This window comes from Dermacentor andersoni, chromosome 6, assembly GCF_023375885.2.
Source record: "Dermacentor andersoni chromosome 6, qqDerAnde1_hic_scaffold, whole genome shotgun sequence".
In the NCBI taxonomy this organism is placed as follows: domain Eukaryota; kingdom Metazoa; phylum Arthropoda; class Arachnida; order Ixodida; family Ixodidae; genus Dermacentor; species Dermacentor andersoni.
This window is the reverse complement of record NC_092819.1, coordinates 104,598,174-104,611,839: the sequence shown is the minus strand read 5'-3', so window position 1 is coordinate 104,611,839 and position 13,666 is coordinate 104,598,174. Positions and strand designations below refer to the sequence as shown.

At 41.5% G+C, this 13,666-nt stretch overlaps 1 long non-coding RNA gene across 1 annotated transcript; it reads left to right on the top strand.

Moving 5' to 3' along the window:
- Positions 1–28: 28 nt before the first annotated feature.
- LOC126522693 (uncharacterized) lies at positions 29–4,334 on the top strand. Its single transcript, XR_011895249.1, has 2 exons — positions 29–2,078; positions 4,114–4,334. It is a non-coding gene; the product is annotated as an uncharacterized lncRNA (long non-coding RNA).
- The last annotated feature ends 9,332 nt before the right edge of the window (positions 4,335–13,666 follow it).

Here is a 13,666-nt window from a genome sequence, read left to right as displayed (position 1 = left end):
TGGTTATGCATGCTATGTGTGGCACTAGTGTTCATGGAATGTCTTTACAGTAGAGCCCAAGAAAGCACAGCTTTTTTCATTTTATTCATGTTAGAAAACGGAAGTGTGAGGGCTACTGTATAATATACAATACAGCCTAAGCAACTTGCTGTGCAAGTTAATTAATAATGAAATAGCTGAGTGCAGAAACAACTATCACAAACAAAAAAGAGTGTCTTCACCCCTCCTTGCTATTTTTTCTTGCACTGTTGCCGCTTGTGCACTGAATTCTGTAAAGGGCCCTGCAACATTCCTAAAGCCACTGTATTTGCTCTAGATCTATTCTGTACAAGGCAGGCAAACATAAGTTATTGGATGCAGAAGATGCAAAATACAAGAAAGAGAAGGGATGCCCTCGACCTGAATTTTCACAGCTCTCTGTACACTGTATCACGCTCATAATGGCACTACCCAATTTGCCCAATGGCAGCAGAGCATTTGTGTTAAATAGACGAAGTTGGTGTGCCATGATTGCCAAGCCTGTTGAACTCGTTGATAATGTAGTTGCCATGGTTACAGTACCTTTCGAGTGGTGCTGCTGTACTCACCTATGCTTCAACCTGTTTACCACTGTGTGGGAGATACTGAAACCTTGATAATTTAAGTAGATTTGAGTAGATTTTACATAGCACTCAGCTCAATACGAAACGTGAATTAAATTCTTATCTGATCATCACAGTTGCAGTCCGTGATGTCTCGGATGCACAAAATCACTGCATTGAGACAGTGAAATTGGCAGTGGTGGGTATTCTGTTACAATTGCTCCAATCTGCTACATTTCATTAAAGCTGCTACACCCACGCTACAAAGCTGCTCCAGGATGAGCTGCACCGCGCAATATCGGAGGCCACCGTGAAGTGAAGTTGTGGCGAAAGTCATGTGGCAGTCGCCACCACCCTTGTGTAGAGTGCCGTTGCATCTCCTGCCATTCATAAAGCTAAATGAGGTAAAGGGTCACTGAGCTAATCCAATCTAGTGTGCACTCGCTCATGTTCACAGTCAGCCATTTGGAAACTCTATGCGCCATATTTACTGGTTGTTCGTAGTTTAAGAGGATGTTCTATCGGGCCTGGTAGTGCATGCTTAGCACATTACACTTTTTGATGTGTGAGAGAGAGAGTGATTGTAGAGAGGAAGAGGCCCGCATTCATACTTATCGGTAGTCTGGCCTTGGGAGACGTGTTCCTCAACGGACAATGCGCACTTTGTGCATTTGTCACTGCGGCTGTGTCATGTTCCACACGGCAAACTGAAGCTTACCCCCTTGCATGTTATTATTTGATTTGCTATGTCGCACTTTTCTTTGTGTGCTCGTTATGCAGCACATTTGTAGCACGGCCATTTTACTAGCTGGACGTCAGTAGGCCTACAACAAAATCAGTCAAATGGTAATCCTGTATATCATGGCACTGTATTGCTGTGAGTTTTGTGTGCCTTTGTGTGTCGTGCTTTGCCACACGGGACGCACAGTACTTCCCTTTTCAAATGTGTTGGTTGACTCAGTGTGGCCTTGTGATTGTTGTAACTTGTTCATGAGTGATCATGTATGCGGATTATCTTTCTCGAGAATATTCACCGTCATTTGTGCCAGTAGTGTGAAAAATTTGGATGCACAGGAATAATATCTGACGGATAACCATTAAGAGCCATCATTGTTGACTGCTACAAAATTTGCTCTAAATCACCATTTTTCTGCTACAAAATCTGCTCCAACACGCTCTTGGCCATTCCCACCACTGAATTGGTGTTTCTTAAGAAAGTTTCTTGGGCATGCAGCAGGATCTTTTAAGTGAAACAAATTTGGCTTTGATTCTTACATTATGGTTCAACAAATGAGAGTTACTAATACAAGTTTCTGCTTATGTTAGTGAGCAGTTTCAGTTTGTGATAAACTAGAATAATTCTGAGGCGGTGTAAGCCATGTCAACCGTGAATGTCATGTTGCTGCTCTTTGTTTCAGGTGAATGATGCTATGAAAATTAAGAACACAGACATTGCTAAAGAGCTGAGCCTACCTCCAGTCAAGCTTCACTGCTCAAGTAAGTAGACATTTCATGCATTATTACTATGCTCCACTTATGAGTGTTGTGACACAAGAATTTATGTTGAATGAAATATTGAAGAACTATATTCTGTCGCACACTGTACTTGCTGTGTAACAAAAGCTACGGGCCATGTCAGCTAACCAGGGAAGCCAGTGTGCTAATAGTGTAAGCTTCTGATGCAATCAACATACTGTCACGTAGTAGTGACGGTGAAGAAAGCAGCAATACTGGGAATGAAGAAACTAGCGTTTTATTGGGCGAACTTGTTCCCTCAAAAACAGGCTACACTCAAAGAATGGTGACAGTGGCAAACACAGTCGGTGATCGGCGAAAATCTGATCTGCCGATCAAGCGCATCCACTTTTATACACAAGTCATCGAAGGTTCTAGAGTAATCGGTGGTGCCCGTATGTCTTCCTGAAAGTTCTGCACAATTCGTGCTGCACATGCAATCAGATTGCACCGCCATGTTTGCGCGACGAAAAGTGGAAACACTACGTGCTAACCGACGCGTACGCAATAAGCTGGTACGGTTTATGTGGATACAAAACACATTATGTTCAATGGCTGCTGAGTCGAGGACTTGACTTCACTACTTTTAAAATGAAGCTACTGTTTACGCGGGTACGGTTTAACGAGGTTTTACTGTATAACCAATGCTAAAGCATGGAACAGAATTATTTTCCAGACTACGGGGTGCCTTAGCATGCCCCTTAGCTTTCGCTGCACTGGAAGTAGATTGTGAGATGGATTATAGAGGCTCTGGAATTTAAGTTTTCAGTTGTTGCAAAGTATGTATTGTAAGATAATATTCCTGAACACACACTGGAATTTCTAACAAGGTTTTTTCACTAAGTAGTTTGGGTTTCTGGTTTTCGAAGTCAAGTGAGATTGGTAAAGCATCAAGCAGGAAGAAATAAAGACAAACAAGCTGTTCCAATTTTGTTTGATGTAAAACTGTTTGAGCATTACAGGAACAATTTCACATGCTCAATTTGTGAGAGCAGCCACGCTTGCTCACGCATTCACATTTCTTTGTTCGTAATATTATGTCATCAAGCCATCAACTTCGTTAAGTTCAAAACTAGTGAAAATTGAAATTGTCTTTCTGCATTTTGGCTTTATTTTAGCATTTGTGATCAAATGATATCAATGCCTTTTGTGAAAAGCAACACTCTGGGAAGTTTTTGAGCATGTTGAAAATTTTGCGACATCCTAGCGGCACACTTTGGAAAACATGGTGTCTTATTCCTGCGCCAATAATCACTTCTGTGCGAGAATCATAGCGAAAAAAAAAAAAAAAATGGCAGATTCATGGTCAAGTGAGCAGAATGGCTAAATCCAGGTTTTCTGGTGCTGCTGGGTTTTTATGCCCACAATATTTCTCTCTACATAGGGTTTGGTCTGATGCAAGCATAAAATATTACTGCATATAATTTTTTCTGTTAACAACTGTGCAGATAAAAATTATATTTATCTTACAAACAGTGATCATATTTAGCACTGTGTGCTGTCATATGTACACATTGGTTCTTGCTGCTAAAAGTTGTCTGCAAATTGCAGATATAGTAGCCTTATTTAACAGATGTGTACTGTAGAAAGGAAGCACTGATGCTTTAAAAGGTAATGTGCTAAGCTAGTTTGTGCGCAATGGTTAGAATTGGTAAAGTCTTGCTGTATTTCAGCAGAGCCTGAAAGTGCACTTGATGTGCACACAGGAAGTCTGATAGTGCTGGTATATAGATTTGTAGTATTTGCAGGTGGTTGGCATTATAACAGGCCTACAGATACATTTTTATGTATGGCACATGTCTTGCCATAATGCTCAACTGTGTTCACCCAGTAATGTTTTTTTTTTACCTGTTGCATACTGCTGCTTTCATAGGCATCTAAGTTATTGGTCCATGAACTACAGTGTCATTAGTTTCACTAATTACATGTGTTGCTTGTTATTGTCTAACTGACACTGTTGTACTGAATGGTATGGTGGTAAATTGTGCAACTATTTAAGCTCGCTGTGTCGTTTCAGTGCTTGCTGAAGATGCTATCAAGGCAGCTCTCAGTGACTACAAGCGAAAGCGGGGTGAGCAGGAAGTACCGAAGGCAGGCGCAGGCACCTCTGCAAGCAGTAATGGCTGAGGGTTTGTAACGTTTGTTTAGGTTGTAGAAAAGTGACATTTCTTGGACGTGTCATCGACATGTAGCTGCCTCTCTTATGCAGTAGAATAAAGGGCAGTTTGCTGAAATGAACTGAAGTTGAATGTACGCTGTCCCTACCCTAGACATGGCAACAACTCTTCTGACACGCACTCATGTGGCAACATGTAGCAAGGTTTTAAACTGAATAGCCTTGAACAGAATGTGTGGCTTCTAGAGTTGTACGTGAACTTGCTGTTAGTAAGCCATGTTGGCGTTGCAGAACTATTTCCATTCACGACTTTCACATGCTAACCTGTTTACTGTAGCTTGAGTTAGGGCTCTCTACATATTTATTTTTGCATGACACAAGAAGGCACACATTCTGTAGAACACAAAAAATATCAACAAAGCTTTCTTTTTAAAATGGAGCTTCCTGCAAGCATGTATCATGAGTACAGAGCACATATGCTCATTGTGGGGAAATGTGGTTTGATGAACACTTAGCGAGCACATGAATTTTAACACCAGTGCAAGGGAGTACTAAATAAGCTTATCTTTTGCTGGTATAAAGACCACTTAAGGTGTAATTGCATGTCTCAACCATAGATCAGTAATAGAAAAGGGCTCATAATTAATAGGTAGTGAAATATGGCCTTGATAGAAAATTTTTGGCTTTCAACACCCACTGTCACATTCTCTGTAGAAACCACAGTGCCCCTTATAGTGTTTGTTCAAGGGCATAACTTTTCTTGCTGATAGAATAAGCAGCCTAATGCTCTTGATCATATTGCTTGGTATGTATTTGCGAATACCAGGCATTAACTTCAGTTGTTCGTCAGATACATAGGTGTTCTGTATGATGAGACTGACTGTGTATGTCAGGACTCTAATGTACCAATCTGAGATAATGTTTCTCTTCGGTGTCCGTTCAAATCAAAGTGGGGAGGTGTTGGGCAATTTTCAGTATAGACAAATTGTATGCCAAATCGAGTTATGAAAATGTACTTTTTTTTTTCTTTTTTCTGTGGCAACGAGAATGACTTGTGGGTGTTCAGTGTAGCTTTCTTTCTAGTCATACTCAATATGTAGCTATTAATGACAGTGACTCACCAGAGGTACAAGTAGAATCGGTTGTACCTCAAGGCTCTTTGTTGCTGCCTTTACTTTTCCTCATTGATATTAATGACCTGCTTAATCAAACCACCAGTTCTGTTTGTTTATTTGCCGACGATTGCATAATTTAGCGGAAGATAACTAATGATTCTGACATGGTTACATTACAATCAGATTTAGATAATGTAACAACCTGGTGCTCTCGCTGGGACATGAATCTTAACGCCTCAAAATGTAAATTCATGAGAATCTGACTTAACCGAGTAACTTTTCCTAATTACAACGTTGACAACATTTCACTCGAATCTGTGTCATGTTATAAGTACCTTGGAGTGCACGTTACAAATAATCTCTCATGGAAACGACATATTGAACATATTACATCCAAAGTTAATCGCATGCTGGACTACCTTAAGCGCAATTTTCCGCTGGCACCTTCTTCTCTAAAGCAACAGCTAGATGTCACCTACATTTGACCTAATCTAGAATGTGCATAATCTATGTGGGACCTTCATCAATTAACACTAATTAACACCTTAGAAGCTGTACAGAATTGTTCTGTTCATTTTATTCTCGACAATTACCAGCGCACAAAAAGCATAGTTAGCAGGAAATTTGCCCTCAAGATATATTCCCTTACCAAATGAAGAAAAATCGCTTACCTTTGTTCCATAAAATATGCCATTCAATTCTTACACTCAAATCGCACTATATCAAACCAGCTTCTTCTGCACACTTGGACCATCGTCATAAAGTGAACATCCCATCCAACAGAACATCTACCTATACTGACTCGTTTCATCGAAAAGCATGCCAGGAATGGAATCGCCTACCAGATCCACTAGTCTGTATTATTAACACGATGACTTCCGTAACGCGCTTACTAGCGTTATCTAGTATAATTTGACTTTACTATATTGACACGTGTAGAGTAGCTGTTTTCTTCTGACCAGTAGTGTTTGTAATTTATTTCTATTGTATTACCCACCTAATCTACAAACAGTTTACTTTGTATTATGATTGATCTTCTATCAATATATGTTTATCTTCTAACTCTAACTTTCACTATGTATACCATGCACTTATATTTCATCTGTATTACCCGTCTGTATTATATTTCGCCTGTATTTTTATGATATGCTAATTGTGTCGCTCTAACTTTCGTTATTTTCACATTGGACTATGCACTGTTATCTGATTATTGTGTTTTGTTCTTTGTATAGTTATCTGTATCTATTAGCCCCTCCTCTCTGTAATGCTTCATGTAAGCCCTGAGGGTACTACAAATAAATAAATTAATAAATAAACAAATAGTTAAGAACAACAGCACTTTACCTTGTTCTGTCGGTAGATGTATACCATCCCTTGCTTCTTCTTTCGTTTTAGCTTGAGTTATTCCCTCTGGTAAAGGGAAAGAATAACTTAGATGTTGCCTTAATCCCTAGCCCAGGTCTCAGCTTCTATGGTGATGATCACATCCCTGTTGTCGATCACCTCACGTGTGTGATGGACGAATGGCAGCTGTCACAGCTTCTGGAGTGCTGGGGAACTGCCAGACCATTTCCCCCAGCCATCTGGGGTAAGGACAGCATGTTTATGGAAAGGGGCTGCTGCTGATAGCTTTTATGGCTTGCTGAGATGTTGCAGATGGTTCCTTTGCTAGGTTGTGCTACAGGCAACCTAATTCAAGGGCAGTATCTGACCATCGCTGTTAAAGACATATTGAAGACTGCCAAGCAGGGCACAAAAGTAAAGGAAAAACTCTACAAGATGTTTCTACATCATGAATTTGACTCTGTTGCTTTTCCAGAGTTTAGCAAGTGACCACTTTAGCTTCAGAACATGCATTTTTCTAGAGAGAGTGCGTGCCATTGAACACTTGATATTGTTGCACATGTCATTATTCTTATTGTAAGCAAGGCATGCACATTAAACAGAAAAGGCCAAGTTGACTCTTCTTTGCTTTGGCAAGTGCCTGTTTTGTTTCTGGAACGTGAAGCAGGAGTGAAAATAAATGAAAGCACTAATTTACACCACAACTTTTTTTTTTTTTGCTTTTCTGAATGCCTGTTTTGCTTCTACAGCATGAAGCAGGAGACATTGAATAAAACCACTCATTTTACAAAATGACCTGTTCGTGTTATAAGTTGTCACTGCATTCGGTCTTGGGAAGCATGCTCAAGATAAGCACACTTGTCCTTGTAAGCATGCTGGGTCGCCAGCTGCTTTGTTTGTCAGCATGTCAGCTACTGATATGCTGTCAGATAGATACTGGCTGAATGGTCCAACAGCACACAGTAGCTACTATGTACATGACAGCAATGTAGACACTGCTGTGAATTCAGCTATAAAATCTCCATAACTGTTGTTATAGAACTTTTATCTTTCCCATGAATAAATTTTAGCTTTGTTGTATTCTTTCCACATTATGCCTGTCAGTGAGAGCACAAGCAAATACTGATGATAATGTAGTTAGGTGCAACTATTTCTCAAGTGGGGCGCAAACTGCACGCCATCTATTCCCCCTTTCTCTCTCTCTCTCTCTCTCTCTCTCTCCACACGCACACACACATTGCTTAAATGACAACAAAAATTTTTCAATGTGGACCGACCTTTTTCAGTAGCCCTACATAAAGGTTGGTCCACCGACCTATTTGTCATGCTATTTTTGTAGTTTGCTTAATTAGATAATTAGTTAAGATTAATTTACCAACTTCTGAAGCAACGAAGCTAGGAAAAAAATTTTAATTAGAAAGTTGCAGAGCAGTTTGCAAAATGTCCAATTAAACAGTTTCCAACTTTCTATCTATTAGGCATTAGTGTTTTTCCGCTTGCTACAGATGTCTGCGGAATACAAAAAAATACCATGTGACATGTTTGCTTATACGTAGAATCAAATGAGTGGTCACTCCATTTTCAGGGAACGTACATCAACCTCACATATTTTCTCGAAATACACTCTGATCATGAACATCCATGTTTTAATACCGTTAACGATATGACGTGTGCTACACTTTTCCGTAATCGTCTCTCTGTAAAACAGCCTTTCTCACTGCTTGTGAGGGAGCTTAGTGGTGAAATGCATGTCCCACTCCTCGAACGTCGATTAATGCATCCAAACAAGCTGTTACCTCCTTGGGAGTGGCAGGTGGTGGAATGTGACATATCCTTTCTATAAGTTACAAAGCACGCTGCAGAGCTTGAAATCGAAATGCATTTCCTAGAACTCCAGTACGAGCACTCCTGCACAGAGTTCTGCACAGACGCTTCGAAGTCACATGCCGGAGTGTCTTATGTAGGCATCGGTCTATCCTTCTCGGAATCCGGTGTACTGCATCCGGATAAAAGTATCTTTACGGCTGAGGCCTATGCACTACTGTTGGCTATGAAGCATATAACAAAATAAAAACTCCAAAAAGCAGTTATATATACAGGCTCTCTAAGTGTCGTGAAGGCCTTGATGTCACTCTGTAAGCACAAAAATCCCGTACCTTTTGAACTCTATTCCATCTTGTGTAAAGTATATCCAACTAACCAGCATGTCATTATATGCTGGCTGCCTGGCCATAGGGGCACCAAGGGTAACATTCTGGCGGACCAGATGGCCTTGCCAATTGCATCGCATGCTGTTAATCCTACCGCTGCTGTCCCTGTCACAGATCTGAAGCCTCTCTTATGAAAGAAACTGTGAAACCACTGGCAACGCATGTGGGACGCAGAAACAAATAAGCTACGCTTAGTAAAGCCACAATTAGGTTTCTGGCCCTCCGCAATGAAATCACGGCAAACAGATGTCCTATTCTGTCGTCTCAGAATAGGACACGCATTTGGCACCCATAATTTTCTATTTACTGGAAATGAACCTCCAACCTGTGGTAGATGTGGTGAGAGGCTGACCGTCCTCCACGTCCTCCTGGAGTGCTGGGAAGCCGAAGCTGTGAGAAACATTTTCCTCTCGCGTACCGCTGTTGTGACCCTCTTCGCCCGGCTATGTTTCTTGGTAAAGAACCGCTTTTTAACACCAAAGCAGTCCTCGGTTTCTTGAATTATGTTGTTCTACATGTTATAAGTTCATTAAATTCATAGCGCATCCTATTTCCAGAGGATGCCGCTGTGATAGTTGTTTTGTATAGCACATGCCTCCAAGCCCTTGTGTCTCAAGGGCTCTAATGCGGCAGTAGTGCTCTAGTCAATTTTAGCATCTGACATATTTTGTACATCTTATCATTCTTTCACAATACATTTTAATGCTCATAGTACACGTCATTAGTCATTGCCATAATCTTATTAAATGTAAATTTTACGCAATTTACAGCGACTATATTTAGGCCCCTTTACAGCTGCGTCACATCAACTTCATAGAACTCATCACTCCACTACAAACTCATTAACACTAGCATGGCGCTCTTTGGCTATACCTGGCCCTTGCGGCACTAGCCACCACACATTAAATTCAATGTGCACCCAATGCATAATACATAGGAATTTTTGCATTTCACCACCATCTAAATGCGGCCACTGCAGCCTGTATTTGCTCCCGCCACCTTGTGCTTAGTAGCATAACACCGAAGCCACTAAGAAACCACACCACGGTGGATTGGATATATTGTGAGCACAATATTTGCATCTCATCTTCTTCATCTGTACATATCATAATCATCACGAGCTGCGACGACTTTGTCGTGGCGCAGAATCTTTGAGAATAAAGAAGTTTCTCAGAAGGAGTGGTGTTTGCTTGTCGTTCCCCAAGACCTCTCCCTGTAGGTCCGCTCGGGTCATCGCATCACTCCACCATTTGCTGCAATGTCAAGACCCGCCCTGTACAACTGATGCTGCCATCTCGGCCCAGTCTTCTGTGTGGACAATCAATGGCCGTCAGCAGGACCCCCAAGTATTCGCTGGCTTAGGCGGTGAAGGTGCCAAAGATTGGCTCGAGAACTACGATTGTGTCAGCGACTACAATAGGTGGGACAACTCTCACAAACTTAGCTACGTCCCTTTCTACCTCTCCAGTGTCGCTAAAGCTTGGTTATTGAACCATGAGCCTGACTTCCCTGACTGCACCACTTTCATGCAGAAGTTTCGTGCTATTTTTGGCATTCCTGCTATTCACACTGAAATTTATAAAGAGAAGTTCAACCAGTGTGTTCAATTTTCTGAGGAGTCATACGTCCTACATTGAAGATGTCCTTGCCCTGTGCAGGCATGTAAACTCCACTATGTCCGAAAGCTACTGCATCCTCCACATCATCAAGGGAATCAACACTGTTGGCTTCAGTGCCTTGGTTACACAGAACCCTACCACCGTGCCCGATGTCATCACCATGTGCCAGCGCTTTGAGGAACTGCAGTCCCTTTGTGGTCATACAGATACGTATGACGGCCATCTCCCTACAGCTACAGACCTGCGCACTTTGATTCATGCCATCATAAGTGAGGAACTCCACGCGCAGTGCTCTTGCTGTGCTTCTGGAAGTCCAATATGAAAGATATTGGAGAGTTTTTATATAATTGTTTATTAATTTCCTATATTTTATAACACGTTGATATTGTCACCCAGTATCCAAATAATGAACTCAAAGTAATTTCTTGGGAAATTCAAAGTTTTCAAGAAAAGGTTTTGAACTTGATTAAAAATCAGTTGAGCCTTGTGTTCAGCCCTCAATGCAAAATTATGCAACATGATGTATATGATAGATGAATACAGTAAAATTTTATTGATGAAACTTAATTGGAGTATTTTTTGCTTTCAGTGAGAAAAAAAAAATTTCGAAGTTTGGTCCCCCGACACCACTTGGCTCGGTCGCCTGCCATTGCCTCACACTCCATCTTCACTGCACTGCACGCAGCTACATGTCCACAGTTGATACAGTGCTGCTGCCAATCTATTGAATGACAGTACAGGGGACCTGTCTGAGTGCCAGGCTTCCAGTAAGGCTGCTAAACTTATAGGTGCTTAACTACTTGAAACTATTGGGTCAGCGAGTGTGAAGCGAGTCCAGTGCGAACATTGGAAAGTGGTGAGGGTACAAAGTTAAGTCATAGTGGTGACTTTGACTGTGGTTTACTCTCTCTCATATTGTGGGAAATCTGCTTTCATTTTTTTCAATGGTGGTGGTACCTGGCTTAGTTGCAGCATATTAAGTCACATGGTATGCTCTTATACTGTCCGGGGTGCTGTCATGTAGCGATTTGTCATTAAACTTGCAGTTGTTTGTGTTGCATAGTGGTGTCTTTGATTAACTATGTGTTCGTGTTATAGAATGCATTAAGTTTTATGTAGCAGAAATTATTTATGTTCGCAGAAATCATTGAAGATTATCCAAGTGAATAGCTGAGCTTGCTGTTGATGGGGGTTCATCACTCAGTTACTGTAGATCTTGCTTTCTTTCTTTGGAATTTGTGCAGTATAGTGTTGATGTTCTTTCTCGGTGCATGAATGACCATATTAATCCAACTCTTGGTTGAGACAGTCATTGACGTCAAAGTACTCTTTGGCACCATTTGTCCAGCCTTCCTGGTCGGCCTCTTCATGACAGGTCTTGACCACATTTGCTGTTGATCTTTTTCTTCAGCACACTGTGCAGCGTAGTTTTGGCGTGCATTGTTGGTGTGTGAGTGACGACATTCTTCTAATTCTTAAGTGAGAACACGCTTAGGTGGCATTCTCAAAAAACCTTTAATTTACTACAGCGGATACAAATGCAACACTCTTTCTTGACACAAAGCAAATACTGCCATTGCTGCAGATTGGATGTGACAAGTCTCACAATTCTCCCCTCTTGTGTGGTAAACCATGTGACCTTGCGTGTCCTGTGTCCACCATTCGCAATGTTTGCTTCGTGCCAGGAAGGCGAATGTTGCATTGGTGTCTGCTGTAATAAATGAAAGGTTCTTGAAAATTCCACCAAAGTGCATTCTCACCTTTCTACGTTGTCCCCTCCTGCCACTGCACTAGCATTGGACATGTGTATCACAGACTCAGTTACCAACGCGATGAACAAATGACAGTAGCCCTCTACCCCACTCTTACCCTCTTCCTTCCGCTGCTCTCGAGAGTCATTTACCGCAACAAACCAAATGGAAGAAAAAAAAAAAGAAAAAGCAGATCCCACTTAGTGGGGGAATCTGTGTTCTGCAGAGCATTTTGCAACTATCTAGAGCCTCTTGTGGGGTTTCGCACTTTCCAGATTGCACAAAGTGTCCTTATAAGACAAGCAATTGTGTTTGTGACAGCAATGACAAGACAATGGCACGGCAACAACGTTGGCATGACAGCTACTGGGATGACGAAATCTGCACCTCCGGAGCAGCACTGTTCTCATCTCAGAGCCACGGCATAACACGCTTGCTAGAGAGTGACAGCATCGGGCGACATGGTGTCAGCCGTTCTTCACATAAAACAAAGTTCTGGGTCACTCTGGGAATTTGGCAAAGGCACTTAGGGAAAACCTGGAAAACTCTGGCCCTTTGGAAAGGACAACTTCGTAGACACCCTGGATACTCCCTAAAGTGATATTTGAGCACAACTTTATACGTGTTTTCATTTAGCAATATATTGAGGCAACGAATTTGAGCCTGAAATGACTAAATCTCCTGACTAAAGTAGCTGATCGCTACTCGAGAATCAACAATGCGAGATCAGGGGCATTCCATGCGCTCAAGGTGAAGACTGCTTAGCTATCATGCAAACCACTGGAAAAAAAATTGGGTGCCCTGTTTTGCCCAATGATCTTGACGTTCAGTGGGTTTCCACAAAATCGGAAAGCCGAAAGAACCTGAGCACTCGCTTTTGCTCATGCAGAAAGAAAGCAGAATTCATCAGCAAGGCACGGAAAGCAAGACTTCACCTCAGTAACATTGGTATTTCCGCAACGCTTGATCCTCCTGTGTTTGTCAATGACCATCTGTCTACAGAGAATAAGGTGCTCGTTTCGAGAACTCTAGCGTTAAAGGAGGCAAGGAACTGGAAGTTTCTTTGGACCAATAACTGTTAAATTAAGGTGTTGAAGACAACGGACAGCAGGGTCCATTGCATTGTTCACGTATCTGACCTTGCAATAATTACCTAGCTGCATGCACAGTTCATAATGCTAATTCTTTTGATCCCCAAACATGGCATCCTACTTTTCTGTCGACTGTCTCAACCAATTTAAGTCGCAGTGATTTCCCTCGCAAATTCATTTTAATGCTAGAAGCCGGTGCAGGCACTTTGACAGCATAAACAATCTACTCTCGACATTTCGTACTGCTATTATGATTATTTGTGTGTCTGAGACTTGGCTGTGATGATGATGTTCGCAATCTTTTTTGTTTCCCACATTATAGTT